Source organism: Lathamus discolor, chromosome 2 (genome assembly GCF_037157495.1).
Source record: "Lathamus discolor isolate bLatDis1 chromosome 2, bLatDis1.hap1, whole genome shotgun sequence".
NCBI classification, from domain to species: Eukaryota; Metazoa; Chordata; class Aves; order Psittaciformes; family Psittacidae; genus Lathamus; species Lathamus discolor.
In genome coordinates this window covers 59,907,056-59,921,345 of record NC_088885.1, presented here as the reverse complement: position 1 = coordinate 59,921,345, position 14,290 = coordinate 59,907,056, and the positions used below count along the sequence as shown (strand labels likewise).

The 14,290-nt window shown below is 48.2% G+C and overlaps 1 protein-coding gene across 2 annotated transcripts in view; it reads left to right on the top strand.

Annotated features, from left to right (window-relative positions):
* Positions 1-1,104: 1,104 nt before the first annotated feature.
* The window catches only part of SCAP (SREBF chaperone), a 64,374-nt gene continuing 51,188 nt past the window's right edge, over positions 1,105-14,290 (top strand). Inside the window, exons 1-2 of one of the 2 annotated variants that reach the window (XM_065667022.1) lie at positions 1,105-1,311; positions 7,752-7,897. The gene's annotated coding sequence lies outside the window, so the exon portion shown is untranslated. The remainder of the gene's footprint in view (positions 1,312-7,751; positions 7,898-14,290) is intronic. The other variant, XM_065667021.1, reaches the window with a different exon arrangement.

Sequence of the window (14,290 nt, the reverse complement as noted above, 5' to 3'; positions counted from 1 at the left end):
TCTTCTCAGTGCCACTCTCTTCTCTGGCATCGCCTCTTTCCTCACAGGACTTCCCCCAGGATTTCAGAAGTGATGTTTGGCAGCCAGGAGCTGTGCTGAGGGGTGATGGCAGTGCTGGCAGCACTGGCATGGGCCTGGCTGGCTGTGGGGCAGTGGCAGCTTGGCTGCCATCCTCTGTCCCTCTCTGGCTTTACCAGCACTGGAGCTGCCGGGTCCTTTGCTGCAGATCTCGGCCTGCCCATGGCTTCCTCCACACCTGGGGAAAAGAAGCCAGTGACTGCTCTGGTGCCACGGGGAAAGCCCTGGCCCTATGGGCACCTGGTGCAGCACTGTGTGGTATCCACACCATGCCAGGGCTGAGCTGGCAGGAGCAGCGTGGGCATTCCTAGGGCAAAAAGAAAAGATCATCTGGCCTTTGGGTACCACCTTTCCCTTATCCTGCTGCTTTTGCTCTCCTTCCAGGGCAGCAGCCCTCTGACCCACCCCAAGCCATGTGCTCACAGTGTCTGGCCCATTCCTGTTCCACACAGCTCCAGGTGCTGGAGTCCCCTCCGTCCCCTGCACCGAGCCACAGGGCTCCCAGTACAACGTCCTCCCTCCAGGTCCACTCTACCCGCGATGCCCCGGCTCTCCTGGTACCCAATCCTTCCTTTCAGTCGCTAGATCCACCCTGTGCCTCAGGGCTCCTACGCATGCCCCCGTGCCCAGCCCCGCCATTGCCCGGTGTACGGGTCCACGCTCTCCTCTTTACTCCTTGTCAGCCGGTTCCCGGTCAGCCCCTCTCCCACGATCCTCCCTGTGCACCAGGACGCCGTTCCCCCGGCTCCCGGTCTGTCCCCTCTTCCCTCCATCCCCGCTCCACGGGCTCCCGCTGCCGTCGCTCCGCTTCTGCCCTCCCACGTGGCCGCTGGCGCGCCAGCCCAGCGGGGGGCGCGGCCAGACGTCAGAAGGGGGCGTGTCCAAAGCGCTAGAGGAGACGGCTGCCTGTCGGGGGGCGTGGCTAGGGGGGAGGCGTGGCTAGAGGAGGCGGGGGGCGTGGCTTGCGTTCGGCCCGTGCGTTCGCGCGTAGGGCCCGGCGGCGGCATCGGGGGGAGGGCGGGAGGGGGTGGGAGAACCGGACCGGGAGCGATCGGCCGAGCCGAAAGGTTTAGGGTTAGGAAGAAGGGGTTTAAAATAAAGCGAAACCCGGGGTAAATTAGAAAGAAAACAAAAGGGGGAAAAAAGAAAAATAAAAAGCAAAGAACCAACAAAACGGATTGAGCAAACCGCGAGGAGGTCAAAGGTCGGAGGTGAGGAGGAACCACCGATGAGGTGAGCGGCACCGGCGAGCGCCATCGGTCCCCGATGGACACCGGAATACCCCCCCCTGCCCGCCGCGCTCCGCTCGGCTCCCGCCGGGCCCGGGCGCGCGCCTTCCCCTCGGGCAGCGCGCGCGTGGGTGAGGGGGGGAGCGCGCGCGCGCGCCGCCGCCGCGTCTTTCCCCATCCCCGCCATTGCCCATCCCTCTCTCCCCTTTAACGGCCGTTAACGGTGGCCCGCATCCCCCCCCCCCCACCTTTCTCCTTAGGTAACCGCGGCCTTCAGGCCTCTCCCCGGCGGGAAGCCCAAGGGGAGGCCCCTCAGGCGGGAATGGGGGCTCCCCTCCCGTCGTGGGTGTTTTGTGTGTGGAATTCGGGGTGCGCAGAGGGGGCTGGTGGGTGCGCTGCGTCCCTATCCCCCTCCCTCCCGTGGTGCTTCAGGTGCCGGCTGGATTTGGCTGTGGAGGGTGGTGAATTTCTTCTTTGCGGTTGCGTTTTGTTCTATAAACGTGTTTCTAACAGCCATAATGGGTGAGGGTGCTGGCAGGAAGAGCACATACCGACTTCTGTCGTTAGCAAAGGTGAAGGTGCCGTCCCCAGATACGCAGGTGAAGTGATTCCCTTCCGCGCTTGGCGCCTGAGGGGGGGAAGAAGCAAGTGGGGGTGGTGGGAAGGGAAGGGAGGTTGGGGTTGGGTGCTCTGCCTGGCGGGGGCTTCCGGAGGAATCGGGGTCAAGGTAGAGTGTTTGCTACGTAGGAAGGCTGAGGTACTGGTGGGCTGGAGGAGAGCAGGGAAAGGGGGGGAAAGTGGGAGGCAGTGTGGCTGAAAGGGATGTAGAAAGTTTTGGTGGGGCTGGTGGGATGGGACCGGAGCAGTGAAGGAGGTGAACGAAGGAAAGAATGAATCACCTGGTGCAGAATCAGGAGAACGCTCTTCATAGAAAAGAAGGGAGAAAAATGACTTGAGTATGGGAAGGAGATGCCTGAAGCGTGGAGGAAAATACTGTGCCAGGTTTGTGTGGAGCACTGGTAGGTTGTGACCGACCTCTTTAGAACCAGGACTGTTCTGCCGCTTTGGTTTTGCGGTGACTTCTCAGTGCAGTGACAGCGAGGTGCTGCAAGTACCTGTCGCTCTGCTCATCACCCTGCTCTGTGGAGCTGGGTTGGTATTTAGGTGTCAGCTTCCTTGCACGAGACCAAGTGAGCATCTCAAGATTATTTTCTGACCTATTGAGCAGGGAGCTGTTTGACTCCCGAAGTGGTGCGGCTGCAGGTTTGTTTGGGAGAATCCCGAGGGAAGAGCTGCTGCCTAGCGCCAAAATTTCCTCAGTGCAACGTCCGCTTATTTTCCCGGGGTTGTTGAAAGGCAAATTAAGCTTCCTTTCATGAAAAGGGCAAAGATGAGGCATGATCTCACTCTTTGTGAAGCCCAGAACTGTTATGACAATGTGCTAGTGGGATAAATATAGGATTACACGAGCTGTTGTGTAATGCAGAAGGGAGATTACCTGGCTCGAATTCAGGAGGAAGGAAACCACCCTGGGATTTTCACTGAACGTGTGACACACTGAGAGCTGTGCTGTTGGCCCCCGAGTCCTTCCACCAGAACAGTTCCTCTCGGCATTTCCAGTTTCAAAGCTTAACTCGCTGCAGTGCCATTTATTGGTCTAAGTATGATGCCAGTATAGAGCAAAGAGGAATGTGGTTTCGTCTTGGGAGCACTAAAATAGTTTTTTAAGTGTCAAAATCTCAGAGATGTATGAATTTGTCAAGTGTTCCCTGCATTCAGCTGTTGAGATCTTCAGTGCTCCTTTCATGCAGGGGGTTGCTAGGCCTGGCAGTTGTCAGAGTTCATATTATTATGTGTGGAAAAGTTCTGTTTTGTTTTCTGCTCTCTGATGAGCAGAACTTAAAAAATAGAGTCAGTACGGTTTGACACACATACAGTTTTACCTGTGTATAGTGGAACGCAATAGGTAACGAGTGGAGGGGGAAGCAGTACAGCAGTTTCACTGGATCTTTCATAAGAGCGTGTAGGGACAGGACAAGGGGGAATGGTTTTATACTGGCAGAGGGGAGATTTAGATGAGATGTGAGGAAGTTCTTTTGTGAGGGTGGTGAGGCCCTGGCACAGGGTGCCCAGAGAAGCTGTGGCTGCCCCATCCCTGGCAGTGTTCAAGGCCAGGTTGGACACAGGGGCTTGGAGCAACCTGGTCTAGTGGAAGGTGTCCCTGCCCATGGCAGGGGGGTGGAACCAGTTGAGCTTTAAGGCCCCTTCCAACCCAAACCATTCAAGGATTCTATGATCTTGTGACCTGGGAATCCTTTCTGTTCTCACTGTGACTGACATTGTATGCTGTGCTCGTGGAACTGACAGACCTGGCTTTGGCTTTCCAGGAAGCTGCAGCCGGCTGTCTCACATATTACAAAAGGCTTTCTCCAGCGTGCTGTGGCAGCATGGAGCCCTGGCGATGAGCAGCACAATTCTCTGGTGGTGTGGTGCTGCATGAGCAAGGAGAAGCTAGTGGCCCATGGTGTGAGGAACTTAGTCCTGAGTATAAAATGAGATTGGACGTAGAAGTAGCCTGAGCTTTACAAGCATTCCTTAGTTGTTATGATTCATTCAAAGCTTATATGGTGCATTAAAGGGTGAGAAGGAAGGGTCTGAAGGAACTTCTGCTGGGCAGTTCTGTGGCAGTGCAGCCTTCTGTTTCAATGTCTGTAAGCTGTTACTGTTCACAACCAAAGTACCAAGAAGAAGGTGGAGGAATGGGGGCTTAAAGGTGGTTGCCTTCAAGTGAATCTTTTGTGTCCTTAGGTGAGGACACAGCCCTGGTGTTTCAGAATAGCTGGGGTCTTTTCTGCATAACTGGGTTTCCTTGGGAGGTGAATAAAGTTCTAAGGCTCCTGCCAGTAAAAGAGCGAGTTTCAGCTCGGTGAGAGCGTGGTGGTGAACAAGGAGGGGAGAAGGGTTGCATTGCTTTGGTAAAAAAATGAATTAATCTTGTATGGGCCATTGTGATAAAGATGCCATGGAGATAATAGTTGGTTTGTTTTCAAAAGACAATGTCCGAGTCAGACTTTCAGACTCGTTTTCTAACAGGGTAGTTTTGGGATTGTTTCATTGAGAAGAAAGAGCTTAGTGATTTGCTGATCCCGAGTTTTTAACTGGTGAGTATTAGAAAGAAAAATATTTAGTTCTGTGTGATGCTAGAGATGACAAAAGCTTCCTTCTGGGATATGGGGAGTCCTGTGAGTTTGCTAATTCAGCCTTGCCAAATGTTGCTTCTGTAACCTAGAACCTGCTGAAAATCAATCCCGGGCAAGCGAGTCACCTTACAGGTGCTGGTGTTCCCTTGTGCCTTTACAAGCCTGAAAGATCTCAAAGCGCAGACTCTTTTATGATGGAAACTTTTCTGATTAAAGGTTTGGTGCTTTTATTTTTGAGGGGGCAGTGCATGGAAATACGTGCTGAAATGTACGTCTCTAATTTTTGCTTTCTATTTCATGGACTAGGTGGTCAGAGCTGTGTTCGTCATCTCCTTATCTCTGTCACTGCGAGCATCCTGCCTGTGAGAGTATCCCTGTTAAGCAGGTGACTAACACAGCCAAAACTTCTCAGCATCAAGGTTTCCAAGCAGAAACAGCACTGAAGCTTTAATGTCTAGGAGTTGTAGAAGGGGGTCTGTGTGGAAAAGGAAGTGTGTTTTCCCAGAAAGCCAAAGGTAGATTTCTCTTTATCTGCCAAAACCCAGAAGTTTCAAAACCCTTTGCTTGACAGCTGTCAGACTATACCCAACTGGTACCACACCAACAAAGTCCTTCAGAAATGGAAGACTTTTGGTTTATATGTTTCCACAACATATTTTTCAGGAAAACAATAGGGCTTAACACATTAACTTGGTTTGCTCGAACTCAGGTTAGTCAGGAAAGTCCTTCCAGTCTTTGTTGCAGCAGAGTGTTTTTAATGTGACAGAGCCACTTACCCCAAAGTGATTTCTGAGGCTTTTTAAGGGGAAATTTTCTTCAAGGAGGCAAATTGACCCAGCGTAGGCTGTGATCTTGGTAAACCAAAAATACTACTGTGGCACCAACAGCGATGGCCAAACCAATGAAAATGGTGGTGAATTAGTAGTGATGCAAAGGATGCAATGAACATAGGTGGTTCAAGCCCCTTCTGGCAATGTAGATTTCAACAGAAGGAGGGTACCTGTAAAAGTTTTTCTGCCCTTCCTCTGCTGAAATCGGAGCCACAGCCGGTATCTGCACAGTGGAGGAACTGCGCCTTTGCATGGGGAGGTGGAGCAGTACGTGGAAAATGCAGGAGCTTGCTAGAAGTGTTTACATAGATGTAGTTTAGCTGGGAAGGGTTTTAGAAACCTGCTACAATGGTCGCACCCAGGGTTGCAGTGGCTGCCTGACCATCAGCAGTGGTGGTGTGGCTGATAAATGAGCCACATGTCCTTTTGAAGAGTATGTTTGCATGTTCTAAACACATCTGAAAATGTTATTGCCTGCTTTAACTTTCCTGTTGCATGAAGTGTGGATGTTAAGCATTTATGGTGGCACAATCTCTTAAAAAATAGGTGCCATAGAAGGTGTTATTCAGATATACAGATGAGACCATCTATTTGAGAAATAAAAGTGAAAACCATACAGTCAGGATGTATGGGCCTAAATTAAATAGGCTTTTCTTTTAAATACTGATTATTAACCACTAATTCCTATTTCTGGCCCAAAGGAGAGTTTCGAATCATGAAATGTATCCTTTGCAGGGAAAGGAGCCTTAGCTATAAAGAATCAGAAAAGAAGTCGTGCTCAGTTCAGATACCTGGTTGATGAGGTAAATGAGTAATTTCAGCTGTAGAACTGTTGAGGAGAAAAAAAAGAGTGAGTCCCACTTGCAGTCCTGCATCCAGCTCTGGAGCACCCAATGAAAGAAGGATGTGGGGCTGTAGGAGTGAGTCCAGAGGAGGCCACGAAGATGCTCCAAGGGCTGGGCCACCTCTGCTATGGAGACAGGCTGAGAGAGCTGGGCTTGTTCAGCCTGGAGAAGAAAAGGCTCCGGGGACACCTTAGAGCAGCTTCCAGTGCCTAAAGGGGCTGACAGGAAAGCTGGAGAGGGGCTTTTGACAAGGGCAGGTAGGGACAGGACAAGGGGGAATGGCTTTAACCTGACAGAGGGGAGACTGAGATGGGATCTGTGGCAGAAGTTCTTCCCTGTGAGGGTGGTGAGGCCATGGCACAGGTTGCCCAGAGAAGCTGTGGCTGCCCCATCCCTGGCAGTGTTCAAGGCCAGGTTGGATGGGGCTTGGAGCAACCTGGTCTAGTGGAAGGTGTCCCTGCCCATGGCAGGGGGTTGGAACTGGGTGGGCTTTAAGGTCTCTTCCAACTCAAACCATTCTCTGATTCTGTGTGTCACTGAAACTGAAGTGTTCAATACCTTTTGACCATCACTGAAGACCGCAGTCAGCTCTTGAGCAACTAAATGCTAATGACAGACTAGAAAAAATGAAGAGCAGGTTTGCAGCAATCATTTAAGTGAGATATTTTTGTCTGTGTACTTAAAGTACAGCCTAAAAAAAGCCCCTTAAAAGCTTTAGTAGGCGTCTCTTTAGAGATGGAAAATAGGTGATGTTTTGAAAGACTGGAGAAGAGTGGTTTCTGTAGGTGAAAGGGTGGGAAGAAGAGAACGGGGAGTAGCGGACACCTCAAAATCCTGCAGCAAGTAACCAGCTGATTTATAAGCATCTGCAAGATTATAGGGAACATGTACCAGCCAGCGCTGGCTTGCCACAGGTACTTCCTTGGCAAAGTAAGTTTCTTTCTAGGAGAAGATGTCAGCTCTGTTCCTGTCTGGGAAGCGAAAGCTTCCGTGTGTCTTGAAGTCAGTGAGGTTTTGATTTTTGTCCTAGTAAGATTCTCAAGAAGGGGAGTTTTAAAAAAAAATCCAAAAGAGCTGAGGAGGTGCCACGGCATGATGGATACAGGCATGGCTCAATGAGCATGTTCCAAGTACCAGTAGAGCTCTTGTTAAAACAGCAGGCTGGACTGAAAGGGTTACGGTGAGGGTTCCAGGTTTTCATTCCTGACTGAAGTGGTAGAATAGACATAAAGTGGTAAATGGTCCAAAGCAGGAAATGACTACGTATATGCTATATGACAGCCGATTTCTTATCCCCAGGTGGTCCATCTGTCAAATCCACGCCTCTGGAGTTTATAGACAAGGATATTGTGTGTTACAGTGTCAAATGCTTTGCACAAGTCCATGTAGATCATCCTCAAGCATTGTACATATTTTGTATCACAGACCAGAGGCATGGGCCCAGATGTGAAACTCGGTCTTGCAGAGAGGTGTAGAAAAGGACATTAGTAGAAACAGTAGCCATAGTAGAAAGAGGAGCATGTTGCAGGTTTGTGCCCCCTGAGCTGTGTGTGTGTGTTCCTCTTGCAGATTTTGCAGGAATTGCTGCAGTGATAAGTAGTCTGCAGTGATGGTTACCGAACGAGCCAGGCAGTTGACATCGTATTCAGGAGGAAGTACAGGTGTAGGCACAGCTACTTCATATTACAGCGATGACGCTTGAGACATACAAGAAGGTAAATAACCTATAATTAACACTTGGAGTTCGTATTGCTGTTATGGACATGGATTTTCTCCATGCTTAGGAAATTTTACAGTACGGGTTTAAGGTGTCCACCACAGAGACAAGGTGTATCCTAGAAAAAGGTCAGCGATGCTCTTTGCTGGTTACTGTTTGTATGCTGGAGTCAGGAACTTCCTGAAGAGCTAGGGAGTGAAAAGTTGATGGAATTCCTCAGTGCCCATGGAAGTGAAAGGTGGATTTGCGGTAGCTGGATGTGATGGGAAAGCCCCGATACGTAATTGTTCGTGGGTGTTGCATCAGTCTTTTGGTATTCTTAGGAGAAAGCGATTCCCTAGCCGTTTGTCATAAAGCAGCTACATGGATAAACAAAAAGAAGCACATTCTTCCAAGAGGAATCACGTGAGATGCACTGCATAAGAACAGCTGTGGGTCAGCCTGGTGGCCTCTTTAGGTCAGTATCTGGTTTCTGAGTGTGGACAGTATTCAGCGCAGGGCAAGAGTGTGCAAACAAGACAAGTATATTGGATCTTGGCAGCCAGTTCAGGAGAAGTGGCTTGTGGCTGAGGGGCTTCTCAAGCCAAAAGTTTGTCTGTTGCGTCTTTAACCTGTGTGGCATGGACAGTGACCTGGGGTAGAGCTTTCCTCAGATTAACTGAGTGCTCATTTTGAGCTGCTGCTTTATTGGTTTGTCTGATGCTGAATTATTCTTGCCTAAAAGAGGCAGCCCTTCCTTGTTCAGCTTCCTCCGATCACCTCTGTTAGAGACATCTGTTGTATCCATTTGCCGCTGAAATCTCTTCCAGAGCAAAAAGTCTTCCCCTGCTTTTTTATTTTGTGGAAGCTTCTCTGTATCTTTGATCATCCTTGTTGAATTTCTCGGTGCCTTTTCTAATTCTTTTGCCTGTCCTTTTTGAATGAGGAGGAAGAATAACCAGAACTGCGTACAGCACTTAGACCGTGCATAGCACTGATCTGTGTACCAATGTAATGATCTCTATTTGTTCCCCATTCCATCCTGAACAATTCGTGATACACAGTTTGCTTTTTCTGACTGCATTGAGTTCACATTTTCAGAGAATTAATTAGGACCCCAAGGTCTTGTTCATGAGCCAGTTGAGAATGCATTCCTGTGTACCTAACATTATTTTTCCCATATGCATCTCATACCATTCATAGGCATTGAAGTTAATCTGGCATTTTTGCCACCTGGTCGTTTGGTGAGGAATTATTTCTGCTAACTCTTCAGCCCGCCTGATCTTTGCCATTATGAAAGAGGCAACTGAAAGTGTTACTTCTATCAACATTGCACCTTTTTTCCAGGGAAGTTGTGAATATGTCAAACGGCACCGTTCCCTGTGGGACTGTCTGATTAAAAGACTCACACTTGTGTTATGAAGTCCCCTGTAAGAAGTTTTCTGGAGCACATTTCTAGTAGTCTAGGCAGACTTCCTGGATCATATCTGATCTGTGTGCTTGTTTATTCCCCTGGGGAAGTCAAGCTAACAGATTTGTGAAGCTGACACCTTCCTTCTCTTCTTCGATGGTTTTCTGTTCTCTTTGTGTTCTCCCTCTATTCAGATCTGTCCTGGTCATCTGCTGGCCCTACAACCTCTCTGCAGGACTTGCTGCTCATGGTTCTGAGTTACCATTTATTCGTTCTTAATGCCCCATCCCAGCAGCTCCTCAGACTCCTTTTAGACCTGCTGTGCAATGGTCTCATGCACAGTGTGCAAGAACCTCTTATTTGCGTCATTTGGGCAGGTCTTCAGCTCTTTGCTGATTTTTATTTCTGATAGGTGACAGGCATTTGTTCTGAGCTTCCTCTCAGTGGCCTCTGTCACCTCAGACGTCTCCCTCTTCTTATTCCCCTTCTGGTTTTTTTGAACGTGCTTTTTTAATGTAGGTTTCCCCCCCACACTCCTTTTTGTTTTTCACCTTTGCTGTTATACAGAGCAGTGGGTTTTTATTTGAGGCTCTGTTATCTGTGGAAAGATACAACTTTAGCTGTCAAATGAGATTTTCTTGTAAAAGCAGAGCCGCCGTCCAAACCTGCTTCTCTGTGCTTTACTCATTGGGAGTTCTAAATACAGAGTTAATTCCAGTACTGTTTGGGTCTGATCCCATTGAGGTGGTGCCACGCATGAAGGAAATCGGACCTAATGCTGTCTGAACGGATGAGAGCTCAAATCTTTGCTCTTTTTTATTCCTGTTGAACCTTGTAAGGAATCACACCGAATCCTGGCCCTGCTGTGAGGATGGAGAAATGTACTAAAGCCACCACCCCTGCTTCGAGCTTGGGTGAGTGGTACAAGCTACAGAACTAACCATAGCACAAAAAGAACATTCAAAAACCTTTTAGTTGACCGAATAATAATGAATTTGTGTTGATCTTACTGATGGAGAAGTTCAGTGTAAGATGTGATGGATGGCAAGTCCTGAACTTGATTTTTTATTTTAATAAAATGGAGGAATTGACATTTTAGAGCTTGGCACAGTCTTTGCCAGTAAATGGGGGAGAAGGTTTATGAGGCATTTAAAAAAGTTTCTCAAAAGACGTTCTAACTACTGTTGTTTGAAGTTTGTGTATTGCATGGCCCTGGAGAGGTTATCCTTTCCAAAACTCCTGGTAGAATCATAGAATCATGCAGTGGTTTGGGTTGGAAAGGACCTTATGATCATCTAGTTCCAAACCCCTGCCACGGGCAAGGACACTTCACAATAGGCTGTGTCGCCAAGGCTCTGTCTGACCTGGTCTTGAACACTGCCAGGGATGGAGCATCTACCTCTTCTTTGGGCAGCCTGTTCCAGTGCCTCACCACCCTCAGTAAAGAGCTTCTTCCTTATATCTAACCTGAACTTCCCCTGTTAAAGTTTACACCCACTACCCCTTTTTCTGTCGCTACAGTCCCTGATGAGTCCCTCTCTGACATCCCTATTGGCCCCCTTCAGATGCCGGAAGGCTGCTATGAGGTCTCTGTGCAGTCTTCTCCAGGCTGAACAGCGCCAACCTTCTCAGCCTGTCTTCATACGGGAGGTGCTCCAGTTCCCCGATCACCCTTTAAGTCGTTTTAATTAAAGTGTTAGAACTGTGGACTGTTTCTCTAAACAAATGTCTATTTTCTATAGTAAAAAATCCAAGAATTACATTAAAAGCCAAACCCTACAGTGTGATTTGTCTCTTTACATGCCTTGTCTCATTAGAGTAGGAGGTTAGTAGTACTCTGTTGCCAAAGGCCTGGCAAAAATATGACATTGTGGTTGCACTTTAAAAAGCAAGTTGCAGCTGAAACGGATAGATTGTTATTGTGGAAAAACATCCACCTTAGCTAGAAGTTCTCTGACTGGTCCACTGGCACATAAAGCAGCTGCTTTCTGAGGGGGCTTCGAGACTTGGCCTGGCTGAGACCTGACATGCTGCTTGGTGTGCTGCTCATTAGAAAAGCACCTTCCACTGACACTGTGATGAAGGTGTTTGACGTGTATCTTCCTCATATTTACAATAGCAGGTTTTGAATTGTGATTCTTAGTTTTATATTTCACAGTATTTTTTAATGGAATCAGTATAATTTACTTTCCTTTTGCAGACTGGGGAGAAATGAGTCTAGAGAGAGTAAGTCTTTCGTTCAGAATCTGCTTGGAAGCTTAATGCCAACACTGTGAATTTAATTTAGGCATTCTCTCTGTGGTGCATATCCCCCATCTCTAGATTAACCCTCATCCTAACTGATTTTGCAGGCTTTCTATTGTGTGTCTCCATGCTTGCCCTGTGTGAGTTATATACTAATAATATTTCTGAAATTGGTGTATATTATGCCGGAACAGTCTAAACCTGTATTTTGAGGGAGAAATTGCCTTGTATGAGCATGTTTCTTGCTGTGTAGTGAATTGTAAGTGGAGAACACATCGTTGTTAACAAGAACAAGGTTGGGCAAGAGCTCTGTGGTCCGGAAGGAGAGATGGGGAAATGTGTTCTTGTGTTTGATAGGCTGTCAGTATACTTAATAAGTGAGTAAGCTTCCTGTGGCTGGAGGCAGAAAGAAGAGTGAACTTCGAAGCTGTGGGCTTTTTTTTTCCTAAATTTAGATACTTTCTATTTTGGGTACATATCCCAAACTTCTGTATTTTATGGTTCTTCATGTGGAACATTCTGTCATTTCGTCCACAGCAGTAGCTTGGTTCGAGCACTGGTGGAAGGTTGGGTGGAGACTGGGTTGAGAGCAGCCCTGAGGAGAAGGACCTGGGGGGGTTGGTTGATGAGAAGCTCCCCATGACCCAGCAGTGTGCGCTTGCAGCCCAGAAACCAGCCGTGTCCTGGGCTGCATCACCAGCAGCATGACCAGCAGGTCGAGGGAGGGGGTTCTCCCCCTCTGCTCTGCCCTGGTGAGACCCCACCTGCAGTCCTGCATCCAGCTTTGGGATAAGAAGAACCATGGAGCTGTTGGAGTGAGTCCAGAGGAGGCCACAAAGATGTTCTGAGAGCTGGAGCACCTCTGCTATGGAGACAGGCTGAGAGAGCTGGGCTTGTTCAGCCTGGGGAAGAGAAGGCTCTGGGGACACCTTAGAGCAGCTTCCAGTGCCTAAAGGGGCCAACAATACCACTTGTAAAATGGGATCTATTTCAGATAACTTCTGGGTTTTCAAACTCTCAAAACATAAACGGATATAGTAGGGAGAGGAAAATTGGCAAAAAGATGAAAATGGAGTGAATGGCTCCTGTTGATTTGTGTAGGTTTTTAACCTAGATGTGTGTAACTCCTTAATATTTAAACCTCTCGAGTTCCTGGCTGCATGATTTTATCTGGGTTTGGTGGTTTGTTTGTTTTTTGGGGTTGACTGAGGGGAACTGAGTTGCCAGGCAAGTTTAGAGCACACAGTCCAAATCTTAGACCGGTGCAGAGAGCTTTGAGAAGATAACAGAAGGGAAGGGGATTTTGGGGATCTTTGATCCTGGCAATGTGACGTTGTACTATTAGATTATACTATTGAGAACTTCGAGGTTCGGCTCTATCAAAACTAGCTTGTTTCTGACCAGAGAAAGGTGAGGCTTGAGCTGAGGATGTGTCTGTTTGGGTATCCCAGGCTAGATTTGCGTTTTGTGTATTGAAATCTCGCTCAAAAACTCAGTCCAGACTTTAAATACTGCTTTGGCCTTAGAGCTGGGATGGAGAGAATGCAGCCTGAAATTTAATTTATTGAAGAGCTTCTACCTTTTGAAGATGAAAAGCACCCTTTTATGAAGAATACTCAACTGAGAACATTCAGCCTGTTCTGGAGCCTTGTTTTCCAAAGAACAGTGTTAGGATTAACCCCTTCTGGACACCAGGCTGCAGGAGGTTTGTGCGCTGGTCATGACTTTCCCATAGGAAGTATTCTGTTCCCCTGTGACCCCTGTGTCCTTTCACAGTACAAAGCACGTTATTCTTCCCACGGGAATGCAACTGGAGAATAGGAACTTGATGTTAGAGCTGATTGTGTGGCATTTCTATGAAGAGGTTAGTGGCTTGAGCGTATTTCTTGTTTTCCCACCTCTGAAGTCTTCAGAACACCACTTCATCCCTGCTCCTCATTGGAGGAGAACCCATCCTTGCTGAAGAGTGAGAGAACTGGGTTCCCAGGGTCTGTTCCTCTTTTCCTACTCCTTTTCCTTCCCTTTTGCTGATGCTGGGATGAGAGAGCTCCTGCCGCACCTGACACCCATTGTTTTACTGAGGGGTTTGCAGTGGTGATAGTTTCTAACATCTGGAGGCTGTGAACACCTCTACAGCCCAATAAAGGGCAAGGAAATATCTTCACTGTTTTTTTTCCTGGCACAAGACTGATCCAACAACTGGCTGCTTGCTGCTTCTGTAGGGAAACTCCGGTTTCGCATGGCTTTGGGGGGTGTTTGTGGTGCTGAACTTCTGGCATTGTCATGAAATCACTGGAGTGAGGACTGGAAAGAGGTCAGGGAGATGTTTGGAGGTCAAGTGGAGACTGTAAATCAGACAGTAGACTCGGTATTAGTGATCACTCTTGATTTTCTACTTTGTGCGTTCTGGATATAGCCCAGGAATGCGTAAAATACCTGTAGCCACGTGTGTGTGTGTGAATATACCCCTGAAGGCCGTGGAAGTGCTGCCATGTAGGGGAGATGGCACATAGGCATGAAAGCTGAGGGCAGAAGGTTGTTATTCTGCTGTCTCCAGGGAGCCTGTGTTGGTTTGATGGATATGTGGCAAACGGCTGCAGCATTGGGAGGGTGAATTATTGCTGATGGACCCTATTGCCCACCTTGCCCTCAGGTGCTGTGTGAACAGCAGACAGATTGATCTGCTCTGTTGGCAACAGCAGGGTGGGACTTATCAACCCCAATTTTTAATAAGCTCTTTCTTTGCCTTCCATTCCT